Source organism: Sminthopsis crassicaudata, chromosome 6 (genome assembly GCF_048593235.1).
Source record: "Sminthopsis crassicaudata isolate SCR6 chromosome 6, ASM4859323v1, whole genome shotgun sequence".
Classification (NCBI taxonomy): Eukaryota; Metazoa; Chordata; class Mammalia; order Dasyuromorphia; family Dasyuridae; genus Sminthopsis; species Sminthopsis crassicaudata.
In genome coordinates, this window is record NC_133622.1 from 47,469,370 (window position 1) to 47,483,524 (window position 14,155).

General features: G+C 33.7%; 1 long non-coding RNA gene across 1 annotated transcript in view; it reads left to right on the forward strand.

The window, feature by feature from the left end:
- Positions 1 to 7,323, forward strand: part of LOC141545485 (uncharacterized) — a 68,976-nt gene extending 61,653 nt beyond the window's left edge. Inside the window, exon 3 of the long non-coding RNA XR_012483033.1 lies at positions 6,985 to 7,323. This is a non-coding gene — a long non-coding RNA (uncharacterized LOC141545485). The remainder of the gene's footprint in view (positions 1 to 6,984) is intronic.
- The last annotated feature ends 6,832 nt before the right edge of the window (positions 7,324 to 14,155 follow it).

Below are 14,155 nucleotides of genomic sequence, written 5' to 3' on the forward strand. Positions count from 1 at the left end.
TGCTTGTGAATGTATGTAATTTGTAAGTATTAAGAATATTTTTTTCTGTGTCCTCCCTTATTATTTTAAATGTTTAATATTAGGTTACTTGCACTTCCAAGACCTATAAGCTTCCTAGACAACGCCAGTCTGAGAGTGTGTGCAGTATTTGACACTGCTCTACTTTGTCTTCCTTTTTATAACTATTTCCTCTCATATCTTCCATTTCATTATCTTCTCTTGATTCTGCTCCTACTTCTCTGACCAGTACTGCTCCAGGTTCTCCTTGACTCCTGTTTCCTTCAATATAGCTTAACTATGGGTCATGTATTTACAAGGTTCAGTCTGAAAGTTCTTCCTACTCTCCTCTCTATACTTTGTTCCTCATTAGCCCATTTCCTCTCCAGATCCCATCATCTTATATACCTCAAGAATTTCTATCTCCACACCTACACTCTTTAACAAGTTCCATCTGTTCGTCTTCAGCTGCCGATAGGGCATTTCCTCTTCAATGACTTGCTGTCACCTAAAATTTAATATGCTTCCAGCCTAATTCATCACTCTCCGGACAAAATTTACTTTCCTTCCTTATGTTCATATTTCTTTCTAGCCTCTGCCAGCCTGCCAATGTCCACTAGTCAGTACATCAGATTTTTATTTTTTTCTCCACGCTTGCCCCCATTTTGGTTTCAAACATCATCACCATAGGATCCAATACCTACAGTTAGAAGAACTTTCAAGAACATCTCCTTCAATCCATCCTCATTAACTGAGGAGAAAACAAACCCAGGTGAGTCTAGAGATTTGTTCAATGACAAAAAAATAATAAATATCAGTCTAATGATGATAGTGGTTCTAATTAGGTTCTTATAAGGGGATTTCGTTTTGTTTGTTTTATCAATAAAACAACTTCTTGTGTTCAAGGTCTCACAGGAAATTGTTAGTCAAGCTTGAAGTAGAATGCAAGTCTCCTCATTTACTTTGAAAATGGTCTTTATAGGTTTCCATGGTCCTTGCCTTTGGTGTCTGGTGCTTGTTCCCCCAAATAAGTTTTTGTTAAACCTCCCTTCTGCTCAAATACCAACTTCTTAGCCTGTTCCAAAGGAAAATTGCAGAATATATTTTTCAGATCTGCTCTCTGGTTTCTATTTTACCTTGTATGCTTCTATTGGGACTTATTTCCCTGCTTGTTTGACTGTATTTTCACATGAGATATATAAAACCTAGTCCTCTGTCTTCCTCCATATTAATAAGAAGAGAGGAAGAACAGTTCTATAGTGGTTTTGGAGGTGAGAGAGAACTATGCTAGCAAAAGTACTTAATAAATAATATATGATGGCTTATGATAAGTAATGCAGCTAGATGATGGAATGGACAGAGGACAAGGTTTGGAGATAGGAGGATTTGAGTTCAATCTTATCTCTTACATTTATAATCTGTATCATCAAAAGCAAGAAGTCTCAACCTCTCTCAGCCTTTGCTCATCTGTAAAATATGGATAATAACATCAACCCTACAGGATTGTTTGGGATGATCAGATGAGGTGACATAAAAACCACTTTACAAATCTTAAAGTGCTATGTAAATGCTATCTGTTATTGTTATAACAGCTTTTCACTTTTTAATTTCCATGCATCCTTGATTTTTACTACAATCACTCCTACATATATGTGTTGTTACTATAATATGGAAAATGAAGGAAAACCTGATTTCATTTGAGAGAGATGATGAAAGTGGAGTATTTGTGACACAAATCATTAATTTAGTAGCTACCCTTATGAAGACCAGCTCTATTCAAAATCTCAAGATGAAAATAATTCCTGCTGTCCAAAGGTTTTTATTGTAGATTTGCGGGAATAAGGAATATACATAGATAACTAAATGATTTTCTTGCTATTTCTCACATAATCACATAATGTTTCATCCCTTCCTTTGTATAGCTTGTCTCCCATAGTCAATATTTATTCTTTATTTCTTCCTCTGTGTCCCCAGTTTTCTTCAGGGCTCAATTCATACTCAGATTCCTCTATGAAGTTTTTCCTGATATATCCAGTTGCTATTGCCTCTCCCCAAATTACTTTATATTTATTTTTCTATACATGCATATGTGTGCACCTCTTCCCTGACAAAAATATATTCTGCTTGAGAACAATAGTTTTGTTGTTGTCCCAGGGTAGGGAGGAAGAAGAAATTAGTATATTTATTTTGTGTATGTTTCAAATATATTTTCATGCATGCATGCTGTCGTCTCAGAAGAATGTAAGCTTTTTGAGGTCAGGGGCTTTTTTAGTTATGTCTTTATTCCCAGTACCTAGCACCTTACCTGATAAGTAGTGTGTCTAACAAATCCAAAAGTAAAGTCTTTTCTCCAAACATACCTCTACTTTTTGACTTTCCTCCCATATTTCCAGGGCTTGTCTGATACCCCTCTTCATTATATTTATTGGATATATTGATACCCCTATTTTGTGCCCCTACTATACTCTCTCAGGAGGTAAAAGTAATTTTGTGAGCCTTTGGAGCAGACATTATCTTTTCATCTCAGATCTATATGTTTAGGACAACTTAGAAGTTTTCTGGTCAGCTGGGCATCTCTTTGGACTTCTTAGTCCTTTCAGTTGGAGCTCTTGGTGATAGTGAGCACATCTGAGGAGCAACTGTGGCAAACTCTCCTGCTATACAAGGAACACTCCATGAAAAGCTTTTAACCTCTCAAAATTAGTATATCACCAACAGGCCTGGCCATATCCAATTGTCAGAGTTTCTGTGATCTCAAAGAATTATTCTCAAAAATCTCAAAGAAAGAAGCACAAAACCACAGAGGTATCTAGGGGTTTGGTAAGTAGTGTGAGATAAACACATATTTTCACTGCAATGTTCATGTCTTTTCTTGGGCTAGAGAAGGAGGGAAAAATTCTCTCCCTGAAGTTCAAGGGAAAGCACCTTAAATTTGATGAGTTCTTAGCTCAAATGACAATCCCCTTCAACAGAACCTCAAATCAGTGGGACCCACAAAACCTATTCAGAGGTCATTGGTTATAAAATACTCTTTAATCAAATTTAGTCAACAAGCATTTATTAAACATTTACTGTGTACCAGATACTGTGCTAAATGCAAAGAGCCAAAAATGTGACCCTGAAAGAGGCTGGTGTATAAGATGAGTTCTTGGTGAAGTGATGCTCAAGTGATGCTTGCTCCTTTTACATATATTATGCCCCTTTCAAATGCTTTGTGATCCAATCTGACTTCATGCCATTTTCATGTGACACTCCTTTTCTTTTCTTTTTTCCTTTAAGTAGCCTCTTCCTTTTGCCTCGAAAATGTTCTATCTTCACCTCTGTTTCAATTCAAATGTCCTGTTTCACAAGAAACTCTTCCTCATCTTCCAACCCCATTTGCAATATTTGGTTAAACATATGCATGCATTTGGTGTCTCCCCTTGTAGAATATAAATTCTTTGAGGGTAGAGAGTGTTTTGTTTTTGTCTTTGTATCTGAATTGCCTACACAGTATCTGGTACATAATACGTAGTTTATAAACACTTGTTGTGCTGCTTGTATGACTGATTCAAACTCTCCAAACAATTTATTTTTAATATTTCTAGGAGCATTAAGCTGTTTTTATATAAGAATATATTGCATATTAGGAAATAGTACATTTTAAGTTGAAATATTTATAGATACCCTGATGTAAAAGAAAGTGTTCCTTTAAAAAAAAAAGTGTAGTCTGCTCACAAATTGAAAATTACTAATGCATGCTAGTTCCATTGTAATAATTACATGCACCAGACATTTTAAAGTATTCACAGAGCAACATATGGCTTAGCTTTTTAACTGCAGAGAAAATGTGGATTTGTAAGAGGAAAAGTCAGTTTGAAAATCAGCAGGCAACAGTGAGCTTGAATCCCCTATACAGTCATAAAATGGTAAAATCCATCTGCGCTACGTGCGAGCTGATGACCTTGGATTAATTCTGTGTCTTTGTTGGAGTGTCATTGTTGCCTTGGTTGTATAATCGATTTAAGCTTACATTAGTTGAGTAAGGAAAGTTATTTAGAAATTCAACTTATTATTCACTTCAAAAAAATGTAAAAATACTTTTATGTTATTATTATTATCAAATCACAGTTACATTAATCATTAGATGGTGATTTTATTCTTCTTGAGAAGTCTATCCAATAAATGGAAGAGAAACAAAAGTCATCCTCCTTGTATAGCTATTCTAATAAAATAAAACAATAAATGCATCTATGGTCTTAATCATATGAAAGTCTTACATAATAATTTCTTCAGAGTACATTAGCAGGTAAGATAACTATTGATTTTAAACTTTTTGTTCAATACCTCAGGGATTTGTGATTTTGTTATATGGTTACTTCTTTAACTCATGAAGATTGCAAGCCCATTAAGCCTTTCCAGTTGGTCTTTGGGGATTATGATGGCTTAAAAATCCATCACATTATCATACAACCTTTATAAGGAAATATTTCTCTAAACTTAGTTGTTTTATAAAAAATTCTTGGTTGAGGCTTCTGATATTTTAGTCAACTCATTTTTTAAATTGAATTTCCTGGTATAATTTGTTCTTGTTACTATGTAGAGCCATTATCACACATTCGTAGGTATTGGTCATACTTTAATGAATTGATAATAGGATGCAACCTATGTAATCCACATTCTTTGCAAATTACATGTTTCTTAGGATGTGGACATCTTATTTAATGATAGGTACAATTGTATTATTAAAGGGATATAACAAGCATACTATTTAAAATTGACTCCTACACTGGAAGAAAGAAGAGAATTTGTGTTGCAATTTTAAAGGAATTATACTGATATATTAATATAAAAGCCTTTATATGTATATAGTATTGCTAATTTTAAAATGTGAACCCTAAAATTGTGAACATTACCTTGTGATTTCAAAATCATGTGAATGAAACTTGTAAATCCATTTTCAACAATCAACCAATAAACATTAGATAAGTACTTACTAGGTATTGAGGTACTTTGTCAAGCAGCGGGAGAAAGTCACAAAGGGGAAAAATGTAAATAATCTCCACAAAGGACTTCCATTCTATTAGAGGAGACAACATTTACATCAATCCCATCTCTTTCCCCTGTCCATATATACACAAGATATATGCAAAGTTGATGCAAGGTAATCTTAGAGGGGAAAATCCTAAAAACTGTGAGGATTAGAAAAAACCTTTCACAGAAGCTATCACAGAAACAGGAGATAGAATGCCCTGTGTGAGGAGCTGTAAATAGACTCTTTGTCGTAGTCATGAAACATATACAAGTTAGTCTTATGTTAATGCTCTGAAAACAGAAGAATTTATATTTGAACCTATAGATAATAGAGAATCACTGAGATAATTAGTAATTAATTTACATGGGAAAATTATGGTTTCTGCCCAGGCCATCTTATTCTCACTTTTTGTTTTATCAAAAGATCCTTTAGTAGGACATAAAATTGTCTTTAGAAACTGGATTCTACCACGTTCAAATATATCTATCTGGACAGATATTTCCCATTCCTCTTTGTTTCTCACCATTTCTATAACAAGGATTTCTACACAATAAACCTAAGAACAGTAATTAAAAGGATTAAAAGCTTTTAAATATATTTATGCAATGTAACATACTGGTGGAAAATATTTCAAGGTAGCCACAATTCTTTTGTTTAATTTTATTGTTCATGGAACTATTTCTCATGGCACTGTGAATTTGTCAGTTTATTGTTTTGTATGCCAAATGCCCAAAGGACATGGCTTTAAATGCTGCCTTTGTCACAAAATTTGTGTGGCTTTGAGCAATTGACATAATATCTCTGATTTTAATTGAAGAGAAGTACTATTTTGCATTGGTAGAGAGAATTTCCTTATTTGACACAGGTCTAGTCTCTCCACCCCAATCCCAGTCACTCTGTTGAGATTACCGAATGTAATTCTTTGTTTGGTAAGTGAATGAAGGCCACATTCCCATTCATGTTCCCAAGAGATGCATTTGAATAGGTGAAATGCCTGATCAATAGTCTCATCAAGTACTTCATATTTTAAATATACATGCTCCAGGAATATATAATAATACTTATTGGTTCCTGCCTCATATTATGAAAAGAGGCAGAGAAGGGATGGGAGGAACTTAATTTTTACCCAGCATCTCTTGCATTGTCCCAAAATTCAGCGTTAAAACAGGTGGCCCACTAGAAGTGATTCTCTTGTGCAAAACTGGCAGTCTCAGTTTTTTGCCTTTATTAAACGTGAATATAATAGCTTTTCTTGTTATGATTCTAGGTGGGAACAAACAAACCAAAAAAAAAAAATCAAACCTGGTTCACTTTAAGCCATAGTTTTGAGGGATTTAGACATATTAAATCCCAACTTTCATTTACAGATGCTGAAATTGGGGACAAGAGAAATCTAATGGATTTGGCTAAAATCACTCATGGAGAAATAGAACCTAACTGCCCTGATTCTTTATACTGCACTATACTCTTTACCAACATAAGTACTTGTAAACTGCACCATCAATTGCAGCATCAATTTAATTGGGATAGAGCTCTCATAAAGGTACAAAGTTAAAAATGCCTTTGATAACTTAAGTAAATTGAAGCTAAAGAAGAAAATAAAATATTTTCTTCAAACTACGAATTGCAAGAAGAGAATACTTTAGAAACAACCAAGAAATGACAGGGATTTCAAAATTAAAATTTGATTAGAAATCTGAAATGAGATAATTGACTTTGAAAAGCAATCAAGCAATTAGAGAATACTTGTTAGAATTAAAATGCCCTAAGTTCCCTACCCTTTTTTTCTCTTCATGACTGTAATTAAAATACATCAAAGTTTCTCAAAGTGCCTTCTGAAGTTTTTATTTTCTCTATTATTTTGAAAATTTCAAGCAAATGTATTTTAAGTGCAAACCTTTTTTTATTGGTATACATTTCAGATTTTTTTTAGGTTAGTTTTTTTTTCCTTTCTTCTTTTTTTTCTGTTCCAGGGGATCAGAAAACAGATTTCTCTACCACAATATCATCATTACTATTCCTGCTGTATCAAGGATATTGTAAAGCTTAAACAAGATAATGGATAGAATGAACTTCACAGATCTTAAAGAGCTATATAATTGTCAAGTATTGTAATCATCATCATCATCATCATCATCATCATCATCATCATCAACAACATGATTAATTATTTGACTATATTCGCCCTTCCAGTCAGTTTATGGCCTCATTACAGAACTAATTTCTTGATTCCTGCAGAGTTTAAAAAAGTATTCAAATGTATAGGAGAACTGTTGGTAACTATTAAATGAGATCTCTCCAGAAGGAAAATATATAGTCCTTTTGCCTGTACTTTTCTTCCATTAGATTTTAAGCTCCTTGAAAGCATGAACTATTTTTATTGTATTTTTATCCCCAGAATATAGCTGGAATATAGTGCCTGTCAAATAGTAAGCACTTAATAAATAATTATCAAATTTTGACTAATCAACAAAACATTAAATAATCTCAGATTTGCAGTTACCAGTATCTGAAATTTCAGTGTTCAAACTGATAACTAACAATGAGTTCTACAAGCTTACTGTATGTAACACAGCCCTAGCTATATCCATCACTCAACATTCATTCATTAAGTACATGCAACAGACCAGGCACTGATAGGCTTTAGAGATACCTAAAGAGAAGTAAAACAGCTTTTGCCATGCTTTAACTAAGGATGTAACATGTAAATATATCAGTATACCTAGTTATATTTATATCTCTGTAATGTGTTTTTGTGGGAGAAGGCTCTAGCTGCTGTGGGAGGGGAAAAATCAGAAAAAATGTTATTGGAGAGAGCCTGTATTTGAGCTATGTCTTTGAGTAAAATGGTTTAGAACAGGTCAAAATGCCTTTTCTTTTTTCTTTTCTTTCTTTCTTTTTTTTTTTTTTTGTTATTTATGAGGCAATTGATACTAAGTGACTTGCCCAGGATCCCACAGCTAGGGAAGTGTTAAGTGTCTGAGGCCAGATTAAAATGTCTATATTCTAAGCATGGAAATGGGAAATAGAATGGAAATATTTTGTGGGAGGCACAGTAATAAATTCTTTTGACTAAATTGTAGGGAATTTTTTGTAGGATAGAGAGAAATAAACACATATACATTAGTCAGAGAGAGACAGACAGAGGCAGAGAAACACAGAGCATTGCTCAAAATTCAAGTCAAGAGGATAGCTTATTGAAATGCATGGGGATAGTTCTAACAGATTACTAAGAAAGTTAAAACTATTTGAATCCTGTTTAGCTTTTATTCTCTCTGTGAAGGAGAACTTTTACTTTTGGAAGTGTAGATAGTATAGTAGAAAAAAAAATTTAGGTTGAAGAAAACCCTGGGCTCAAATTGTGCCAACTTATTTAGTTATTCACAAAATTACTTAAATTTATGGAGCCTCAGTATTGTCATCTTCAAAATAGAGATACTAATGCAAATACATTATGGAGCAGTGGGGCAGAGACAGATGGGCAGAAAAGCTTGCTTGTGGTCTTAGGACTTCTTAAAACAGCTGCACAAAACCCGTGAAGCTTAGGACAGGGCACCCTCCACCCTGGAAACAGAGATCTACTGTAAAAAAAAAATTAAAAACAGAGTAATGAACTAGGAAAATGAGCAGAAAACAAAACAAAACAAAAGTTTCTGATCATTGAAAGTTATTATGGTGACAAGGAAAATCAAGACGTACATTAAGATGGTAAGTCAAAGTTCCTATATTAAAATTCTTTAAGAAAAATAAAAATTTGGCTCAAACTATGGAATAATTCAAAAATATTTTGAAAATCAAATAAAAGAGAGATAGAGAAAAATTAGAGAAAGAATTGGGAGAGGTGTAAAAAGAAACACGCACACACATACACAAAAAGCTAAGTGGGAGAATTCCTTAGAAAGCAAAATTGGCCAATTGGGAAGTGAGATAAAAAAGCTCACTGAGGAAAATATTTCCTTAAAAATTAGAATTGAGAAAATGGAAGCTAATGATTTCATGAGAAATTAAGATACAATAAAGCAGACCTAAAAAATGAAAAAAAAAATAGAAAAAAGTGAAATATCTCATTGGAAAAACAACTGACCTGGAAAATAGCTTCAGTAGAACTGACTTTCATTGGTCATTCTGAAAGTCATGATCAAAAAACAACCTAGACATCATCTTTCAAGAAATTATCAAGGAAAACTGTCCCAGTATTCTAGGACCAGGGAGTAAAATAGAAATTGAAAGAATCCAACCATCACCTATTAAAAGAGATTCCAAAATGAAAACTCCAACGACTATTATAATGAAATTACAGAATTTCCAGATCAAGGAGAAAATACTGCAACTGTCCAGAAATAAACAATTCAAGTACAGTGGAGCCACAGTCAGGATAACACAAGATTTAGCAGCTTCTACATTAAAGGCTTGAATAATTTCTGGAGAGTAGTGGAGCTAGGGTTACAACCAAGAATTATTTACCCAGCAAAGCTGAGCATAATCACTTCAGAGAAAATGGTGGATATTCAATAAAATAAATGATTTTCAAGCATTTGTGATGAACAAAACAAGAACTTAATGGAGAAGAATAAGGAGGCAATCAGGAAAGTGATATCTTAAGGCATTTAATTAGGTTTATCTGTTTATATTCCTACATGGGAGGATGATATTTGTAACAAAACTTTCTCATTATTATGGCACTTTGAAGGAAATACATATATATATATATATATATATATATATATATATATATATATATATATATATATATATATATATATATATATACACACACATTTCTCTCTCCTCCCTTAATTTCATCACACACATATATATGTGTGTATATGTGTGTGTGTGTGTGTGTGTGTGTGTGTGTGTGTGTGTGTTATATAGTCAGAGGGCATAGATGTGAGTTGAATATAAAGGGATAATATCAAAAAATGATGAAATTGAGGGAGGAGAGAAAAATGTACTGGAAGAAAGAGAAAGGGAGAAGTGGAATGGTTTCAATTATATGTCATAAAAAAGATGGAATAGAAGCGTTTACAGTTGAGGGGAAGGGGGAAGGAGAGAGTGAGTGAGTCAACTTTACTCTCATCAGAATTGGCTCATATAGAAAATAACACACAATCACTATGGGTGTAGAAATCTATCTTACCCTTTAGAAAAACAAGGGCAAATGGGATACAGGAAGGCTGATAAAAGAGAAGGCATATTGTGGGATGGACTGGACAGTAGCCAAACACTTTTGAGGATGGGCAGGGTGAAAGGACAGAAAAGGATAAGTGGAGGGAAAGAGATAGCAATAGTAATTGTTAAAAGAATTTTGAAGCAAGTTTTTCTGACAGCAGCATATTTCTCAAATATAGAGGGAACTGAGTCAAATTTATGAAAATTTATGAAAATTCCCTAATGAATAAATGATCAAAAGATCTATGTCCAAAGGGCTATAAATTCATGCATATCATTTGACCTAACCATATTAGGTCAGGTATTTAAATGAGGGATAACATGGAAATGGGCGTGTATATACAAAACTATTTGTAACAGCTCTCTTCTCATAACAGAGAATTAGAAATTGAGGAGATGTCTATCAGTTAGGAATAGATGGATAAATTGTGGTGTATCATTATCATGGAATAATATTGTTCTGTGGAAAGTGTTGGAAAAAATAAAAACACAAAAACCTGGAAAGGCCTCCATGAACTCAAGCAAAAGTGAAATTTACCGTATACAGATAGCAATGTTCTGGGATGAACAGCTGTAAATGACTTTGCTATCCTTAGCAGTATAATGATCCAAGACTTCTCTCTCTCTCTCTCTCTCTCTCTCTCTCTCTCTCTCTCTCTCTCTCTCTCTCTCTCTCTCTCTCTCTCTCTCTCTCTCTCAGTTTTAAAAATTAGGGTCAGAGATCTATGTTTTTTTATACAATGTACTTTTATGGAAATATTTTGAATAACTTCACATGCAGTTCCTTAATGCCCCTAATTTTATATCATTAAATTTGATGAACATGTAAGGAAGGTAATTGAACTCAAAAGTTAAAAAAAAAAAAAACAAATGTAGAAAATTGTTATAATATAATTGGGGAAATATTAAATAAATGAGATTTTAAAAATAAAAGTAAATAAGGATTTTAATCAACTGTGATAAAAGTTCTATGTGAATTAAAAATATCACAAATGTCAAAATTGCATTGGACTCAGTATTGATAAAACTAAAGTGTTTAGAGCTAGAAATGTATTAGTCCTGCTGTAATCTGCCCCATTCTTACATCTATTTCTGGGTACCATATTTTAGGAAGGATTTTGAACAGTTAGATTGTGCCTAAAGGACTATATTACATTGAGACTCTGCACTGAAAATTCTCTTTGACTCTGGGAAACTCTAACAAAAACATAACTTATTTCATATCTTATTTCTTATTTCTAGTTATAACAATTACACGAGCAAGTAATATATTAACATATAAAATGCAAATTCATTTATCTACATTATACATGTATCAACATATATATACATATATATAAATGCATATATGCATCTGTGTATGTGTGCGATTTATTTTTTTCTCTCAATCTTGTGCCTTTATTAGTGTAAAAAGATCTCACAATAGCTTCTGCCATTTCTACAGATGCTGTTCCATAACCCTAACTCTGTAACTTACAGTCTTAAAGGATTGCTTGAAACACTGGGGTATTGTCCAGAATCACAGTATCAATAAGTTTTAGAGGTAAGACTTGATCACAGGTTTTTCTGACTCTGAGGCTGACCCTCATTAATTATAATGAGGATTCTCCCTTGTCCCCTTCCTTCCTTCCCTCCCTCCCTCCCTCCCTCCCTCCCTCTCTTCCTTCCTTCCTTCCTTCCTTCCTTCCTTCCTTCCTTCCTTCCTTCCTTCCTTCCTTCCTTCCTTCCTTCCTTCCTTCCTTCCTTCCTTCCTTCCTTCCTTCCTTCCTTCTTTCCTTCCTTCCTTCCTTCCTTCCTTCCTTCCTGTTTCTTTGAAATTTTTGGAGGTTGATGTGCTGAGAATGTGAATGAATAATATAACCTATATTTCATATTGCCTATAAGTGAGGAGACCATGGAATTTTGGTAAATATTATTTCTACAAAATCATGCAAAACTTCCTCAGGAGCAGGAAGGTAAATATCATTATTTAATCAACACTGATGTAAAATAATTAACATAATTCACCAATGTTTGTTCATTGGTACTACAGTCATAGCAAGGACTCTGGAGGGCAAGTGTATGTCTGCCCGCTCTCCATGATTTAGCAAATGTGCCAAGTTTGGTAGGTCTCTCCACGTTATGTTCTTCCAAAGTTATATGTTTGAGCACGACACTGGCCATCATAACCTCCAGCTGAGATGTCAAAAGGTGAAATTATCCCATCAGGGCATATTACACTTATACTAGTATGAAATTCTTGCTTTAACTCAACCCTCTAAGGTGCCAGAAATGCAGGTGTAAAACAAAGCTCTTTGGTCATTTAGTTGAGTATACTTTGCCATTTTTTGACATTTTAGTCTTGGTATTTACCAAGAAGGTCTTAAAGGAGAAGATTCTAATAATTCTAGAGAAAATTCTGTTCCAAAAGAGAGCTTTTATATACATCTGCATCTTTACTTTTTGTCCTAAGTCTTTGGCTCGCTTTGCATCTTATGAGTTTTCCCTTTGGCCCCCACCACATGCAGCCATTTGACTCCTTTGCACTGTGCAGGAAGAAAGGCCTTCTGGATTCCCTTTAGTATAATATCAACATTTTATTACCTAAATATTCATATGGCTTTTTGCAGCAGCCAAAGTTCATTGCTGTTACACTTTCCAGATCACCAATATAGTCACTGTTCAGTTCTAATGGGAAGAATTAAAATAGACATAGGGGATAACTGGCTTAAGAGGCTGGGGATGGAATAAGGGCATATGGGGAGCCTATCTCAAAGCTTTAAATCAGGATTCTAATGCTGTTTAAGAATAGTGAAATTAGAAAAATGGAGAGATTCTCTTCAGGACATAAGAGACTTACTCTATTCATAGTTATAACTGGGAATATGTCTGTTGAAATTTTGAATAAAAATGAATATAAAAAACAATGATATTAATAAACTAGTCCCTATCCAAAAAAAAAAAAAAAGCCTTCTTCCCTTCTAGCTCATAAAGCCTCTTTTAAATTTTCTGTTATTTATTCAGGACACTCAAATAATTTTGCAACTAGCTAATATTAAGCTTTATTTTCTTTGGTTTACTTCTTAGATATAGAACAAGAATGAGAATACTGTTTTTCACAGTAGCATGGTGGCTGCTAATTTTAAATATATATATATATATATATATTATATATATATATATATAAATATATAAATATATAAATATATATATATATATATATATATATTTTTTTTTTTTAATTTTATTTTTTGCTGAGGCAATTGAGGTTAAATGACTTGCCCAGGGTCACACAGCTAGGAAGTGTTAAGTGTCTGAGACAAGATTTGAACTTGGGTCCTCCTGACTTCAGGGCTGGTGATCTATCCACTGCGCCACCTAGCTGCCCCTAATTTTATATCATTAAATTTGATGAACATGTATTAAACACCTATCATATATTTAATAATACTGTGACAAAATGACAAACTCAAAATGAATTGTCTGTCCTCAAGTATTAGACATTAAAAAAAGGAAAATAGTTTGAACACTAAAAAATATGAAATTTATCTGTTTGCTCAGTCATCGTAGGGATTACAAAAGTACAGATTTCCAGGGATGGAGCCAAGATTGAGGAGTGAAGGTGGAATGCTGCTTGAGCTCTCAAAAATCATAGGAGACCATACTGATGGAATGAAACCCTTCTCCAGCTGAAGACAGACTGAAAAATGTCAATAAAGTTCAGTCTCACTGGGGAGAATAGAGTTCTCAGGTCAGGTCAAACAGGCTCTGGGAAAAAAAGGTGAGAAGGTTTTAATCATAAGCAGATCAGCAGCTAAGACCCTCAGCCATGGATCAGCAGAGGAGCACAGCAAGGGGAGGAAATTGGGACACAAGATTTTTTCAAGGGTCTGTGTTGAAAAATTATCCTTGCATATATTTTGAAAATAAAAAAAAAACAAACTTCAATAAAATATATCCAGAAGAAACAATTAAAAATTTAAAAATTATTGG